Raw genomic sequence first — 16,539 nt, 5'->3', positions numbered from 1 at the left:
TTTCTTTATTACTGAAAAGAATGCAGCTATTTGTTTAGCATTGAGAGAATTTGCTCCATGGTTCAGATAACAAGCATCTTACAGGAGCCATGCAATTAACTGAGATAGAAATTGAAGGAGATTTTGTTGAGAAGTTAATGTTTGGTTTAGACATGTGGAATCTGATGTCCACGTGGGACATCCAGATGGAGGTATCTCAGGGACATTTGTCAATATTGGTCTGTAGTGCAGGCGAAAGATTCAGAGTAAATATAATGATTTTAGAGTTTTTGTCCACAAAGAGTTGTTTGTATACCATGGAAGTGGATAAAACTGCCCAGGGACAATGGAAAGAGTGAGAAGACAAAAGGGCTGAGGAGAAAGCTCTGGAAGCAAGAGAAGAGAAGGAACAAGTGAAGCAGACCTGGGGGAAGGGGTGGCCAGAAAGGTGGGAAGAGGGAAAAAAGGAGTGGTGAGTGGGGAAAGGGGAGGATGGAGGAGATGGTCAGTAGAGTCCCCTGCCTCAGCCAGATCAAGTGAAGTGAGAATTAGATAATGCTGCAGGGCAGATGGTAATTTATATGGGTTGAGGAGTTCCAGAAAGTTGGAGATGGTGGAAACAATCAATGGAAATGACTCTAAGGAATCCAATGTTGTAATAATAATGAGTCATATTTATAGAGTGCTTACTAGAAGCCAGTCACCATTTACATTGGTACCTCACTTAATCCCCATAGCAACTCCTTGAGGAAAGTACTGTTATCATCTCCACTTGACGGATAAGGAAAATGAGGCACAAAGAAGTAAGGGAACTTACCCAAGATCTCAACTCTAGTAGGTAGCAACATCAGGATTTGAACCCAGGCAATCTGCTTTCAGACCCCAACTTTCTAATCCTCAAGCTAAACTGCCTCTCTTTGTAGAAGAAGGAAGACAGGACTAATGTTAAGTAAAGAGTGATGTCAAGAGAGGTTTTCTATACATGTTTGATCTTGGATGGGAAGGTTTTGATTATGGGTCTAGACTGAGAAAAGGTATCAGTGAAGAAAATATTTATAAAGATCCAAGAAAGAAAAGAAAATCAATGGAACGAGGTCCCAGAGGAAGAAGGTGTTATCAGAAACAATTCCTTATCTATTATTAATTCCTCCAGCCCTTAGTGAATGCCTACATGCCAGATTCTGCTTGGCATTAGGGATTCAGTGGTGAACTACAGAGATGGGGCCTTGACCCCAGGAAGCTTCCAGCCTAGCAGTGAGGAGATATGTGAAAATCAAGAAAACAGACCAACAACATAAACCATGGTACGTGTGATGAAGGAAACGAATGGGGTGCTGGGATAGAAAACAACCTCCCATAGATGGTGACATTTAAACTGAAACCTGAACTTTGGGAAAGAGGCAGCTTTGTGAACACTGGAAGGGAGGGGTCAAGGTGGAGAGTAAAGGGAAGAGTGGAGTGAGGGGCCACAAGAGAGGTAAGCAAATCACCAGGGGTGTTTTAAAAATACTATTGGCCCAGAAATCAGAATGTCTGGTGGAGGTGCCTGGGCATGGTTATTTTTTAAGTTCTGCAGTGCAGCCTGGGTTGAGAAATACAGTCTTAGTACAAACATTTCTTGAAAACCACAATAAAGAGTTTGCTTTTTAGTCAGGATGTAACGGAAAGCATCTGAAGAGTTGGAAGCAGAGATATGACACAATCACATTTATGTTTTTAAACAATCAAGAACACTAAATAGGAAATCAGCTTTATGGGGTGAAAGTGCAGCTCTTTTTTAAACAGGAAAGAAAGAAGGAATGAAATACTTTTATAGACAAGTTGACAGGTGAAAGGGAGAGTTCACACCTAAAGACCTCTACTGTCTCTAAGAAAGGAAAGATGGAATTCCCTTGTGGTCCAGTGGCTAGGACTCTGCGATTTCACTGCCCAGGGCCCGGGTTCAATCCCTGGTCGGGGAATTAAGATCCCACAGGCCACGTGGCATGGCCAGAAAAAAAAAAAAGAAAGAAAGGAAAGATACAGTCCCACCTGCAGTGAATGAAGGGCATGGGGATGGGGCTTGAAGGAGAGATGGAAGGTCAGAAAAATCCAACAAAGGGGAGCAAGAAAGAAAGACATCTGGAAAATAAAAGACCTAAACAGTAGCACTGGGAGCTTCAGAAGATGCCAGGAATCAGCTCTTCTGGTGGAGCCTTCATTGTGGGGCAAGGTTATGTAACCATATCTACCATGCAGAAAAAGAGTGTAGAGACTGCTAGACCAGTTGAGAGGTGTGAACCGTAGAGCAAGAGCAGAGGAAAAACCAAGGAGTTGAGGATTCTCGATAAGAAACCTTTATAGAGATTGACTGCGGATTCCAGGCTGTGTCAGAAAGCAAGCCAGGAATGTTGAGTTAACCTGGAGCGGTTGAGGTCCGGGAGCTTTGAGGCAGCTGAAGAACAAATAGATTTAGTGACAGGGAAGAAGAAGGATGTAAGCATGTGGACACTGGGTGAGGTTTCTGAAAAAGAGCAGTTTCAAGCAATGGCAAGATCTGGGTTGTGACCACAGGAGCAGAATTGGCAGCATCCAGTTCACCCATTGCCTTCTTCAGGGAGACTTGCAAGCAGACAGGCTTTTATTTTTGGAGTATAACTCCTTCACAATACTGTGTTAGTTGTACAACAAAGCGAATCAGCCATATGCATACACATGTCCCCATATCCCCTCCCTCTTGAGCCTCCCTCTCATCCTCCCTATCCCACCCCTCTAGGTCATCGCAAAGCACCGAGCTGATCTCCCTGTGCTATGCTGCTGCTCTCAGTAGCTAACTATTTTACATTCGGTAGTGTATATATGTCGATGCTACTCTCACTTCGCCCCAACTTGCCCCTCCCACCCCGTGTCCTCAAGTCCATTCTCTATGTCCACATCTTTATTCCTGCCCTGCAACTAGGTTCATCAGTACCATTTTTTTTTTTTTAGATTCCATATATATGCATTAGCATACGGTATTTGTTTCTCTCTTTCTGACTTGCTTCACTCTGTATGACAGACTCTAGTTCTAGCCACCTCACTACAAATAACTCAATTTCATTTCTTTTTATGGCTGAGTAATATTCCATTGTATATATGTGCCACATCTTCTTTATCCATTCATATGTTGATGGACATTTAGGTTGGTTCCATGTCCTGGCTATTGTAAATATTGATGCATTGTGGTACATGTATCTTTTGTTTATGGGCATTATTTAGCTTCCAAATTAAAATTAAAAGTGCTCTACAGCCACCAAGTATCAGAGTGTTATTGTGAAGGGATGCCTGGGGAGATGGCTTCGGGTCACATGCTTGATGGTTGCCTGGCATCTTCCCTGAAGCACTTAAACCCTGAATACAAACTACTAACCTATATTATCTCAGCTGGTGGGAAAGTTCTATTCAAGAACAATTTCCACCATTATGCCATCAAGAAACTAAAATCACTGTCTCCATTCAAAATGTCACTGTGTTGCTGACACCCGATTCTTACAACCCCTGGTTATTTCTCAATCTTGGATGACATGCCTGTCAAGATCTCGGTTGGCTTACTACAAGATGATTACCCATGGGTTGTTGGTTTATGTGTTTGTTTTTCCAGTCAACTGGAGGGTTAGCTGTGAGAATTAGCTGAAAATCCAGAGACCGCTTTGGAGAAGTGAGGGTGAGAAGTAGGAACTGAAGCCCCAAGCACCTGGCCGTGAAAGGAAGCAGAGTGAAGAGTTAAGCTCACTGACCTGGTAGTCAGACCTGGCATCAAACTCCATCTCCACCTGCCAGCTGAGTATGGGAGATGAATCCCATTCTCAATGTCCTCTTCTGTACTATGGGCTAATAACGTCTACTTTGCTGGCTTTGTTACAAAGATTAAACAAGATCAATTATGTAAAGCACTAAACACAGTTCATTAAACTGTAGCTATTATTATTATTAAGTTCTCAAATTGTATGCTTAGGACAATGAACCACTTCCAAGCCATTGCTGAGGGGTTTGAGCCCCTCTGGAAATCTCCCCAAAGCAATATTTGCAAGAGTATGCTAGTAAGCCAGTAGAGAAGAGGGTAAGGGGGAAAGGAGAGCCCTGACTTGTAGTGGTTACTGATTTCCTTGGTGTAAATAGGTCCACCGTGATTAATTTCAAGCTACCAATGTGACATCACTGAAAGTACATTTGACTCTCAGGAATCAATATGAGCTGGCTCCCATACATCACTGAATGTTTACCTGGGAATTCCCCCCTAGAGTCCTTGGGAATTCATTTATTCATACACACACACACACACACACACACACACACACACACACACACACACACACCTATTCTATTATGAGCCAGTCATCTACTGTGCAAAGGGGATTTTAAAAATGAACAAAGAAGACATGGCCCTTCCTTCTCTGGAGCTTGTAATCAGGGAGGGGATGGACAATTAAACAGCCAGTATGCTGTGAGGTAGGAGCCATGTGGGGAGAGCAATGTGACAAGGAAGGTCAGGAGGGGCACTTCATCCAGACAAGGGTCCAGAAAAGGCTCCTAGACCAGAGGAAAAGCAGAAGCCAGCCAGGTAAAGTGAGAGCTGGAAGTGTGTTGAACAGAGGAAGTGGTGAGTGCTGAGGCACTATGGCCTGGAGGTGTGAGAGAGCAGAAACTAAGAGGAAGTCAGCATGGGTGGGTGCAGCAGAGAGGGTGCTGAGGCCGGGCTGGAAAGGCTAACACCATCAGGCCATGCAGGCCCAGGACCTTGTGAGCCGTGTTAGGGGAGCCAGAGTGAGACTATTGGGTTTACCTCCTAGAAAGATCATTCTGATGCAAAAAACTATGTAATTAAAAGGGAATTCCCTGGTGGTCCAGTCATTAGGACTTGGTGCTTTCAGTGCCTGGGGCCAGGTTCAATCCCTGGTCAGGGAAGTAAGATCCGCAAGCCATGTGGCGCAACCCTAAATAAATAAATTAATTAATTAAATAATTTTTTAAATATTTATTTATTTATTTAGCTGCACCGGGTCTTAGTGGTGGCATGCGGGCTCTTAGTTGCGACATGAGGGATCTAGTTCCCCGACCAGGGATCGAACCCGGGCCCCCCGTATTGGGAGCGCAGAGTCTTAACCACTGGAGCACCAGGGAAGTCCCTAGAATAAATTTTTATTAAAAAAATTTTAAGTGAAGAAAATAGGGACTTCCCTGGTGGTGCGGTGGTTAAGAATCCTCCTGCCAATGCAGGGGACATGGGTTCGAGCCCTGGTCCAGTAGGATCCCACATGCCGCAGAGCAACTAAGCCTGTGCGCCATAGCTATTGAGCTCACATGCCACAACTACTGAAGTCCGTGTGCCACAACCACTGAAGCCCGTGTGCCTAGAGCCGGTGCTCCACAGCAGGAGAAGCCACTGCAATGAGAGGCCTGCGCACTGCAACGAAGAGTAGCCCCCACTTGCTGCAACTAGAGAAAGCCCGCGTGCAGCAACGAAGACCCAGTGCAGCCATAAATAAATAAATAAATAAATAAATATTTTTAAAAAAGAGAAAGAAGATAAAGATCGGCCTAGCTACAGTGTGGATAAAGGAGTGGTGGGGAGGGATGGACAAGACCACAGCCAGGGAATCCACTTGGAGGCTGTTAATATAATCTGGGCAAGAGGTGATGGTGACCTGGCCCAGGGTCTGGTCAAGATGGAGAAAAGGGGACAGATCTGAAAGATGGTTAGGAGATAGAGCTGCAGGACCTGGTGACTGACAGGAATGGGGTTGAGGGAGAAGGGGGGTTGAGAACGATTTTCGGGTGCCTGACTTGGCCACTAGGTGGGTAGGGGTGCCGTTCTCTGAAATACTGAAAACCAGAGGAGGAAGAGCAGTGCTGGAGGAGGAAGAATATGGCCTCAGTATTGGACAAGTTGAGGTGCAGGTACCTGAGGGAGTAGGACAATGCCCCTGGGGCTCAGGAGAGAATCCCGAGCTGGTGATAAAGCTGTCAGAGTCTCTAGCCCATAGGTCATAGCTTAAGCCATGGGAATAGAGTTGAGATCATCTGTGGAGGTGTGTAGAGTTAAAAGAGGAGGGGCCTAGGGTAGAACTCTCAGGGTCATCAACATTAAGCCCCTGGAAGAAAAAGCACCTGTAGGAGCCTGAGGAGGGGCAGTAGAAGTCAAAGGAAAACCAGGGAAATGAGGAGTCATGAGACTCAAGAGAAAACTGTTTCAAGAAAGAGGAATCGTTCAGCTGATTATATCATTTAACCCTGATTATAGCAAAAGCCCTGAGAGGAGCTGAGACTTGTTTTGGCCCCTCCCTTTAAAAACCCAGTCCTCCAGGACCTGCCTGCCCGATCCCTGCCCAGCTGAGGGATTCCCACGGATGCCTAAGCTACCCACACGGTGGTTTATGAGATGCTGTCCTGGCCACTGCATTCAAATTCCAATGTACACTTACTTAACAGTGTAAAAATTTATATTATTGTGGGTTTTTTCTTTTCTTTTCTTTTCTTTTTTTTTGTATATTTCTGTATCTACTTTACCTTCCAGAAATAAAAGTTATATAGCAACCGTCAAAAAAAAAAAAGTTAAAGTTAAATGCTGCTGAAAGATCAAGACAAGGAGGATTGGGAAATATTACTGGACGTCCCTGCTGGCTTTGGCAAAATTCATTTCAGAGATGTGATAGGGATGGATGCCAAATTGCAGGGGCCAGCAGAGGAAGGATGTGAAGGCAGCAGGCACAGGCAATCCTTCAAGAAGATTGATAGTGAACGGGCACAGAGAGATTGGACAGTAGCTGGATAGAAATGTAGGTCGACAGAGGGTTTTTCTACTTTGTTTTAAGTTTAGAGAGACATGAGCATGTTTAAATGCTGATAGGGAGGAGCCAGTAGAGAGGGGAAGGCTGATGAAGTGGGAAAAAGATGTAACGTGGGCCAAGCTGGGCCTGAAATGGATCCCGGGTCTCCAATCACATTTCCAGGGTGGAACTAGAGCCTAAGTGTCTCAGAGCACCTCAGAGTTCACTGTCCCACTGAGGAGGAGAAGGAAGAGAACGAAGAGGAAGGAGGGGACACTGAGGAAAATGCATAAGTTAGACAACTGGGGTCACACCAGTTTGTGAGTAACTAGTACCAAGCGTCAGTTTTAGTCAAAGCACTACCATTTGGAGAAAATGTGACTAAAACTTATTTTTTAAGTTATTCCATGAAACAAAGTTTTTTGGTCTCTACCAGAATAAATCTTTAGATCCTTTAAATGCTTAGAAAAGGGGTCCAAACTGGCAGTCTGTAGGTCCAACCTGCCCAGCAGACAAATATTTTGCCTCAATAGTGTTATAAAATTCAGGAAGTTCCACATGAAAATCTAGACTTCTGAATTCTCTTGAAAACTTGAAATCCGGAAACACTAGGACCATGTGGCATCCATCAGATGAGCTGAGTGGCTGCTGCCTCATTAAAAATGGGCAAATGCCCTCCAGACTGTCCTAGCCTCACCTTGCCACTTTCCTTTCCTGCCTGGTCCCTAGACAGGGACTCTTCCACTCAGGCACCAAGCTGGGTTAGATGGCTCTGTCGTGTGTTCCAGCCCTGCTTTACTGTTAGGCACCTTCTATGTGTGGGGCAGAGGGCTAAGGCACTGGGTATACAACAGTGACTGTGACACTGTCCCAGCTCACGGAGCATGGAAGCTGGAGAGGCTGGAGGAACCCTGATCTCAACAATACGGGGCTGCTGGCACCCTTTGACAGCACAGATTTAACTTTACATTCAGAAAACACTCCAGTTGTCTGCTCATCCCACACACCCACCGATGAACAAAAGCCCATTCAGAATGGATGTTCAACTAGCTATAGAAATTTTGACACGAATTTCCTGGAGTTTGACGTTGTATTGTAGCACCTTGCTTTAGGAGTCAGGCCAGACCACTGCCTGAAGAGTGAAGCGGGGAGTGTAGCTTAGCACAACACAAGAGAATTTCAAAGAGCACTGGAATGTTTTTGTTCATAGCAGTCTCGTTCTATTCCCTCCTTTTTCTTTACAAGTTGAAGTCACTTCCGAAATTGTGCCAATATCTGACCTTGTCTTTGCCAGAAGACAACTGAAGAGAGATTAAAACAATAGAGCAGGTACAACCCATAGGGCTCAGAAGATTTATTTGTTTTGCTAAACTTTGGGATTGACATATATACATTAATATGTATAAAATGGATAACTAATAAGAACTTGCTGTATAAAAAAATGAATAAAATAACTAAACTATTCAAAAAAAAACCAAAAAACTCTTGCAGCTGATCATTTGGCCAATGTAAGCGTGTCTGGCTGCCTGTGTCCCCTGAGGAACAATTTTAAGGAAAAGGTGCTCCTCGGAACAGAAAGGCTTTTTCACTACTGAGCTCTCCCCTATTCCTGACACAGAGCGATGGGGAAATTAAATCTGATAAAGTTTTGATGTGAACTGAAAAAGGCATTGCACACATAAGGAAGACCTGTATCTTTCGCAGCAGAATTACTTTGCATTGAATAAGAAACAAACATGAAAACAGCTCAGGCCCCAAAGAATTTCACACAGTAAGAATATTCCTGTTTTTTCTACCTGAAAAAAGAATACTCCTGTTTTTAGAACTAGTACTAATCAAAGACTCTGAAGGGGTGTGGAGTCAAGGTAAAGGACAAAGGCTGGTCTAAGTTTGGGGCTAAAACAATTCCAGGATTAGAAGGGAGCTCACACTGGCTGCTCTGTTGACGGAGTGGTCCTCCCTCCGAGCCTCTCTTCCCAATCAAGACAGCAATATAGCTCAGTGCATTACGGATCAGGGACCCTGTGTTCACCTGGTACACACCTGCATTTGAACACAAGCTCTGCTACTTACTAGCTGGGTGACTTGTGCACTTACTAGCAGTCAACCTTGTTACCTAATATTTCTAAGCTTTGGTTTCCTCATTTATCAAACAAGGCAATTAATATACATTTCAGAGGGTTGTGATGAGAACAGAATGAGAAGCCTTGCAAAGTAGTTGGTCCATAGCAAGCATTCAGCAAGGGGCACCAAGAAACTGACCGAACTCTTCTGACCGTACGGTCAAATAATACTGGGAATCTTTTTATGATATTAGTTATCAAAATTTGGCAACTGAATTCCAACATTCTTAGCCTAATTTTCAAACTATTAAAGTGCCCATTATGTAAATCTAAAGAAACTCTACGAAAGCTAAACAGGGTTGGGGGGGTAGAACACATAGACTATGGGACAAAAGGGCAAAAAGACAGGTGTGAGGGGGAGAATTACTTTTCACTGTTTATACCCTTTTGCACACTTAGAATTTTTTCAACTTTATTGAGGTATAATTTACATACACTAAAATTCACCCATTTTTAAGTGCACAGTTTAATGAATTTGGGTAACGTATTTAAAAATATAATCGTGTAACCATTCAATCAAGATATACAACAGTTCTAGCACCCTAAAAATTCCCTTTTGCTCCTTCAGTCAATCCCCTCCTCCACCTGGGCCCCAGTCAATCACTCATCTGCTCTCTGTCATGACTGTTTTGTGCTTTCTAGAATGTCATACAAATGAAATTATACAGTGTGGAGCATTTGACCTTTATGCTTAGTATATTTTAAAAATTCATCAAAAAAATTCATCCACGTTATTGCATGTATTAATATTTCATTCTTTTTTATTGCTGAGTAATATTTCATAGTATGGATATAGCACAATTACCATTCACCAGGTGATGGACATTGGGTTGATTCCAGTTTGGGGGTACTATGAATAATGCTGTTGCTGATATTTACATACAAGTCTTTGTGTTGTATCCTTTAAATTTTGTTCCAAATGCATGTATTCCCATTTTTAAAATTAGGGTGTGGGAAGACTCACCTCTCTAAATAACTCGAACCTGGAATAAATGAATATAATTACATTTTGACTGACCAAGATTTATATAACTTCTCTTCACATGCAATACTTGGTGTCTTTTTATGTACTATGTATGTAAATACACAAGCACTATTTGGCTTCCTCTAAGCAATAAATCTTGTTGATTTCCCCAGTAGACAAGATCAATCAAATCACTATGATGATATAAAATGCTTCCCTGTGGCCTTAAGGATATTTGATTTCCTCTAAAAAAAGTCTTTAACAGCTACATGCAACAGCACATAGGAGATGGGAAATACATGCATTTGGAACAAAAGAATACATAAATTCAAATACTGGCAAAACGAATCTATGGAGATAAAAGTCAGGTGAGTGGTTACCTCTAGCAAGGGTCAGTGGTATTGACAGGTACAGGGAAGGAGGGCTGGGGGGGCAGGTGTGATTGAGTCTTACGTGCTAGAACTCTACCATCATCTGAGTGCTGGTTCCACGATAGATAAAAATTCACCAGACTGTGAAATTAATATTAGTACACTTTACTATCTACATGTTTACCTCAATAAAAAAAAGTATAAAGCAAATAATAGTAATAATCTTTAATCTTGGGTCAAATGAGATCGCATGTATGACTACCTAGCATCATACTGGACACATAATAAATGATGCTTAATAAATGTTCATTTCTTTTCCTTGCTTTCATTTCCAATGGAAATGTTTGCCCAAATGTTAAAATTGCAGTCATGAAGTTTGAATATTCACTCTGTTTTTGCCTGCATAGATGGGGCCACACTGTCTCCCCTGAAAACTGATGCATCATGGGGTATGGGGAGAAGCACAGGGTAGGCTCTTCGACCATCCTGTCTTGCCTCACCTGAGTGGATCCCAGCACAGATTTTCAGCTGGACATTGTGCTTATGTGTAATCTCAAAGGTCTTGCACATAGCAACCAGGTCCAGGGCTGTGCTTGCTACCTTCCCAGAGTGGAGGATCCCATTGGCCTTAGGCACCCCAGATACCACCATGTCTAAAAACAATGGCACCCTTAAGTGAACTCAATGAAGCAGACTATGATTTTTTTAAGGCTGCTAGCAGGGCCTTGCAACCCCAAACCTTTACCTAGACCTTCCTAGACTTACCCTTACAGTCTGAAAAGTTCATGTAGGGTATGGGGTCCAGGAAAACTTCCAGGAATGGGTCTTTGAGAGCCAAAGTCACCAAGCTTGGGTGATTTGGACATGAACCAATCCAACAAATCTTTCTGGTCCACAATGTGAACAGATTGCCTCTTGGCAGCTGTTGGTCAATGTTTTTATGTTCAAGTAGCATTGCTTTCCTTGTCTTTTTGAAAAAGCCTTGTTCTCTCATACGCAGTTTCAAGACAGACAAAAGAAACAGTTTGAGGCAAGCAGCCATGTTTGAGTCATTTTCTTATATCTACCTGTCACACCAAGAATAGGGACTCTGGGCCAAAGTCACTGAGGGCCACAAGAAATAATGAAATGATATATCAAATGTTTATTCTTTGACTTCCACAAGACCACTTATGCAGTGAGAGGGATACTTATGGAGTAGCAGCCCAGTAGCTTGGAACAGTCAGTCGGGCTTTCAAAGATATGGAAAACTCATAAAGGTCAAGTCCTCTGCTCAGTGTAAACAAAATGGATTTCCTGGCTGAAAGATGAATGACCTGTCTTTAAAAAGCTGACCTTATTTAGAGAAATGTGACAAAATCTCAGAAGCTTGAAACAGTATAATCTGTAAGTGGTTCCCCAGAGTGCGGATCCAGGGTGTTAGAAGTTCCTGCAAGATATGAGGCTGGAGAAGTTGGAGGGGAGAAGGTTGACACAGCAGGGTGGGCAGGATCAGAACACGGTAGAATGGTAATGGGCATTGATAAAATACAGAATGAGAACTTAGACACTGACCTTGAACATATTTCTGTTCTGCTCTGCTGGAGATAATAGCTGATTGTTTGGGATTTTAATCGAAGAGGTGATGCTGAATGATGTTTTCAACCTTTTCTGATATCGCTGTTTAAATAGGTAGGTAAACACTCTCTGCTCTGCACCCTCACTCCATTTCTGCCTGAATGCTGAAGGGGCTGCTTCTAGACACCATCCAGTAGGCATGCATGCACACACACAAACACACACACACACAATGGAACATTATTGTCATGACGATTGAGGCACGGTCTAAATAAAATACATATCAATCCCACATCTGAATGAAGCCAGTAATTCAGACATTTTGCTAAAGACATTTTTTACTTGTTTATCTACCCAGCAGCAACAAAAACCCATATGTCTACACTGCAGACAGTGCTCCTCCCTAAGTGCTGAACCCTAGGATCTTAGGACACTAAAATCAAAGCAGTGGTATTTAAGGCATCAATTATTTTTCAAAAGAGCTCACTGGATGGGGTTTGCCCATCTCTTCCAGGTTGTAAGCCACCGGGGGTCACAGGAAATAGACCACAGTAAAAATAACTGCCAAAAGAGTCTAGCACTGAGTTCTGGTTTCTGGAAAATGTTTTAGGTCATTTTGATTTGTGGGAAACATTAAGGTGCACAAATGTCAATCCACTACTTTTTTTTCACTTGCAAACATTCTGAATCTCAGTATGAATTTGATTGTCTTAGGGTCTAATGACTCATTTAGGTAGCAACTTATCTAAATTAGAGCCCAAGTAATCAGAAAGAGTGAGATACAGCTAACAAAGGTGCCTAATTTACAATCAAGGGAAAACTTAGCTCAGATCATTTCAACAGAGATTTACGGAATTCCTTAGATACTAGGAAAATTACCATCATTATTAATAAGGATTTTCTGAGCCGTTACTTTGTGGTGGACACCTAGGCTACAGAGACATACAAGGCTCGGGGAAGTCTATAAATACAGCCACATCACAGGGTCACACAAGGCAAATATTCAACTAGTTAGAATAGCTTGGGACAAACAAAGTTTTAGGGGGCAAGACTTGAGCTGAACCTCATGAAAAGCATAACATTTAAGCATACTAGAAGTAAAGGAAGAAATATTACAGATTTTTTAAAAACTGCATGAATCCATGGGATGGTTTGGGTGTTGCCTTTTTTGGCAGGTGATGTCCTATAGAAGACAAATGGAAAATAAGGCTGTTTAGTGAAGAATTAACCTTACCAAAACAGAAGTCTGGCCTATGCCCTTAGCTACTAGGAGTTGAGCTCTAGGCCTTTGGAACATCCCGGAGGGTCTTTGTTGCTGGGGAGCTTTGGCTACCAACAGTCTAACAATGTGATTTTTAATAGGGTCTCAGGGCCACACAGTGTCAGCCTGTAGTCAGGCTGAGGTATCAGCCTGACCTGAAACAGCTGGAGACTAAAGGTCAGCCACGTGAGCAGTACGTGATCAAGCCCCAATTAAAAACTCTGGACACCAAAGGCTCAAGTGAGCTTCCCTGGTGGGCAATACTTAGGGTGTATTGTCATACCTGGTGACTGGGAAGATGTGATGCTATCTGTGACTCCACAGGAAGAGAATGAGTGGACCCCTCCTGAACTCTGCTCTAGGTGTCTCTTCCCTTGGCTGATTTTAATATATATCCTTTCGCTATAATAAAACTGTAATAATAAGTATAGCACTCTTGAGTTCTGTAAGACATTCTAGCAAATTATCAAACCCAAGGGTGGTTGTGGGGACCCCCAAATTTGTAGCCAGCTGGTCTGAAGTGAGGATAATCCTAGGACCACCAAACTTGTGGCTGTTGTCTGAAGTGAGGGCAGTCTTGAGGGACTGTTCTATCAAACTGTACAGCTGGCAAAACTCACAGCAGTGTCTGAAGAAGCAGTTATGTGGGGCACAGTCTGCAAGCCTAGAGAATGTGGACATGATGTTGTGGGCAATTAAGTTCTTAAACAAAAGAACAAGATATGCAAAGTATAGTTTCACCTCATAATCGTGCAAAAGGCAGAGGCAAGGAGACTAGTTAGGGGACTGTTTTTTGTCCATATGTGGGAAGATGAAGGTCTGGACCAGGGCTAAAGCTGAGAAAGGGGAAGGTTGTGTGAATAATAACGTTTATGAGGGCATATGCTGCACCAGGCATCAGAAGTACTCCATACACTTTGTATGTGTGTGTGCTTCTTTGTTTTGTATTTCTTTTTAATATTCATGGTCCCTGCTTTATTTGCATTTGGTCACACTTTAAAATAAAACACACACACGCATATAACTTGGAAAATACTCAAACATTAGGAATTAGAATGGCATTAAAAAGGGGACTTACAGGGCTTCCCTGGTGGCGCAGTGGTTGAGAATCTGCCTGCCAATGCAGGGGACGTAGGTTCGAGCCCTGGTCTGGGAAGATCCCACATGCCGCGGAGCGACTAGGTCTGTGAGCCACAATTGCTGAGCCTGCGCGTCTGGAGCCTGTGCTCCGCAACAAGAGAGGCCGCGATAATGAGAGGCCCGCGCACCACAATGAAGAGTGGCCCCCACTTGCCGCAACTACAGAAAGCCCTCACACAGAAACGAAGACCCAACACAGCCATAAATAAATAAATTAAAAAAAAAAAAAAGTGCATGAAGATCTGAGAAATTATGAGTATGCCTTTCTATATCTTATAAAAAAAAAAAGGGGGGGACTTACTATCCTGGACTTCAGAACGAAACAATACCAATCAATTACTTGAAATTCCTTTGTTCAACACACAAAGATATTTTGCTTTTAATGGGAAAGATTTAGGGACTAGAGCTAAGTTTCTCCTGCTGCCTGAGGCAGGGCCTGGCTTCTCTTCATATGCTTTTAATCCTCAAAACAATCTTATAAGGTGGATCATGTTATTATCACCATTTTACAGGTGAAAAAATGGAAGCATAGAGAGATTAATTAATTTGCCCCAAATCACCCGGCAGGCAGAGCTGAGATTTGACCCAGCTGGAATCTGACGGCAGAGCCTGACTCATAACCATTCTATCTCATGAGCTCTACCACATGTAAGACACTGTGGTAAAAGGATCAACAGTATTTGCTGGCCGACTGGATATAAGAGGAGAAAGTCAGGAAGAGTGAAGGATGACTCCAGGGTTTAGCACATTGATAAAGGGAAAGACATGGATGCCCCTGAAGGCCCAATTCTTCTATTTTACCATAAGCAGAAAGGATGTGAGCCCAGGTCCAAATCTGCCACTAACAAGGGGACCTTGACCAAGTCCTTGGGCCTCCAGCTCCTTGGTTAGAGTAATCCCTAAATTCTCTCCCATCTGTGAGAAGCAGCATAGTGAGCTGACAGCAGCATGAGCCCTTAGATCAGACAGGTTTGGCTCCTGGCTCTGCATTTACTATGTGGCCTTGGGCAAGTAGCTGAGCCTCGGCATTCTCATCTTGGAAATGGGGATCATAACATCTAGGTCATAGGGATGCTGTGAGGATATTTACTATTTTGAAATAATCCATATGAAGCCCTTGGCACAATGCCTGGCATATGGCTAAGCATTCGATACATGATGGTTTCATTGTGAGTATTCCAGCTCTAACATGCTATGAGATAACATAGAAACACCATTCCAAATAATTCCATCGGCCAGACTCAAAGGTGAATAATTAATGTATCAATCCTTATTCATAAAAATATAAGAAAAACTAACAATTTTTAGACACCCTTATGCAGATATACATTCTGTATTCTACTGTGTGACATTTACTGTTGTCTGGTGCTGTGGTAATAAATTTGATAAACATACAAGTCCACAGTGACATATAACCAACTTGTGCAACAACAATAAAACAGATAATATTATAAAATGAAGATTCAACATCACATCAAACCTTGACCAAAACGCAAATGAATCAGCATTCCCTAAAGTGTAACAAAGCAGAACCTTGGTTAAAATCAAGCCCTACAAATTGAGGGAAAAGTTTAGAATTAAGGATATCTGCTGTCACAGACCTATTTGTCTAGTTTGATGCTATGAAAATATAATACCTATTTGGTTTTCAAATAAAATTGGAGACATTTAAAAGTCAAAAAAAAATAAATTAATTAATAAAACAAAATAAAATAAAATCAAGCCCTAGATGCCTAAATACTTAATCTATTTTTTGTCAACTCCCAGCAAAATTTACTTCGAATTTAGCCAAAGGATTATTTCAATTTTCTTTTCTTTTTTTTTTTCCATAGTGGCCACCAGAGATAGTATTATGACCTCATCCACATTTCTGTATAATGAGCTTACTCTTGGTGAATGAAGGAAAATCCTTTAAATCTAAGGCTTATTGAAAATAAGCATCCCTGCTCACTATGAATCTAGTACCCTATATTTACCCATTAACTGAGATCAGTTAAAAATCAACATATTTGGGTCTAAACACCTGTTCGTTGATTCAGAATTAGAGGCACAGAGATGAAAAGCCCAACCAGAGATTAAAAAGTGAAATGCAAAGCAAATGTACTTAATTACATGATCATGTATGATAGCAACTTCAATTTCATAATGCAGTGTTTTCCAGTAATGAAAGGAAACACAGGGATTGTATGAGCACAACAGTTCCATCAACATTAACCCCAGAATGCAGTATTTTTCAGTAATGAATGGAAAGAAAAGGAATTATGTAGTTGCAGTAAAGCACACAGTGATCTGCACGATTAGGAGGTCGCATAACGAAGGTAAAATGGGAGAAGCATCATTCCCTCTTAACGGGGTTACT

General features: G+C 42.2%; 1 protein-coding gene across 4 annotated transcripts in view; it reads right to left on the bottom strand.

Moving 5' to 3' along the window:
- LOC309633545 (uncharacterized protein) overlaps nt 1-16,539 on the bottom strand; it is a 226,224-nt gene that overhangs the window by 129,890 nt on the left and 79,795 nt on the right. The window lies entirely within an intron of this gene.

This window comes from Balaenoptera borealis, assembly GCF_965194805.1.
Source record: "Balaenoptera borealis genome assembly, chromosome: 8".
Lineage (NCBI taxonomy): Eukaryota > Metazoa > Chordata > Mammalia > Artiodactyla > Balaenopteridae > Balaenoptera > Balaenoptera borealis.
Note: the sequence above shows the minus strand (reverse complement) of the source record. Positions and strands in the feature narration are given on the sequence as shown.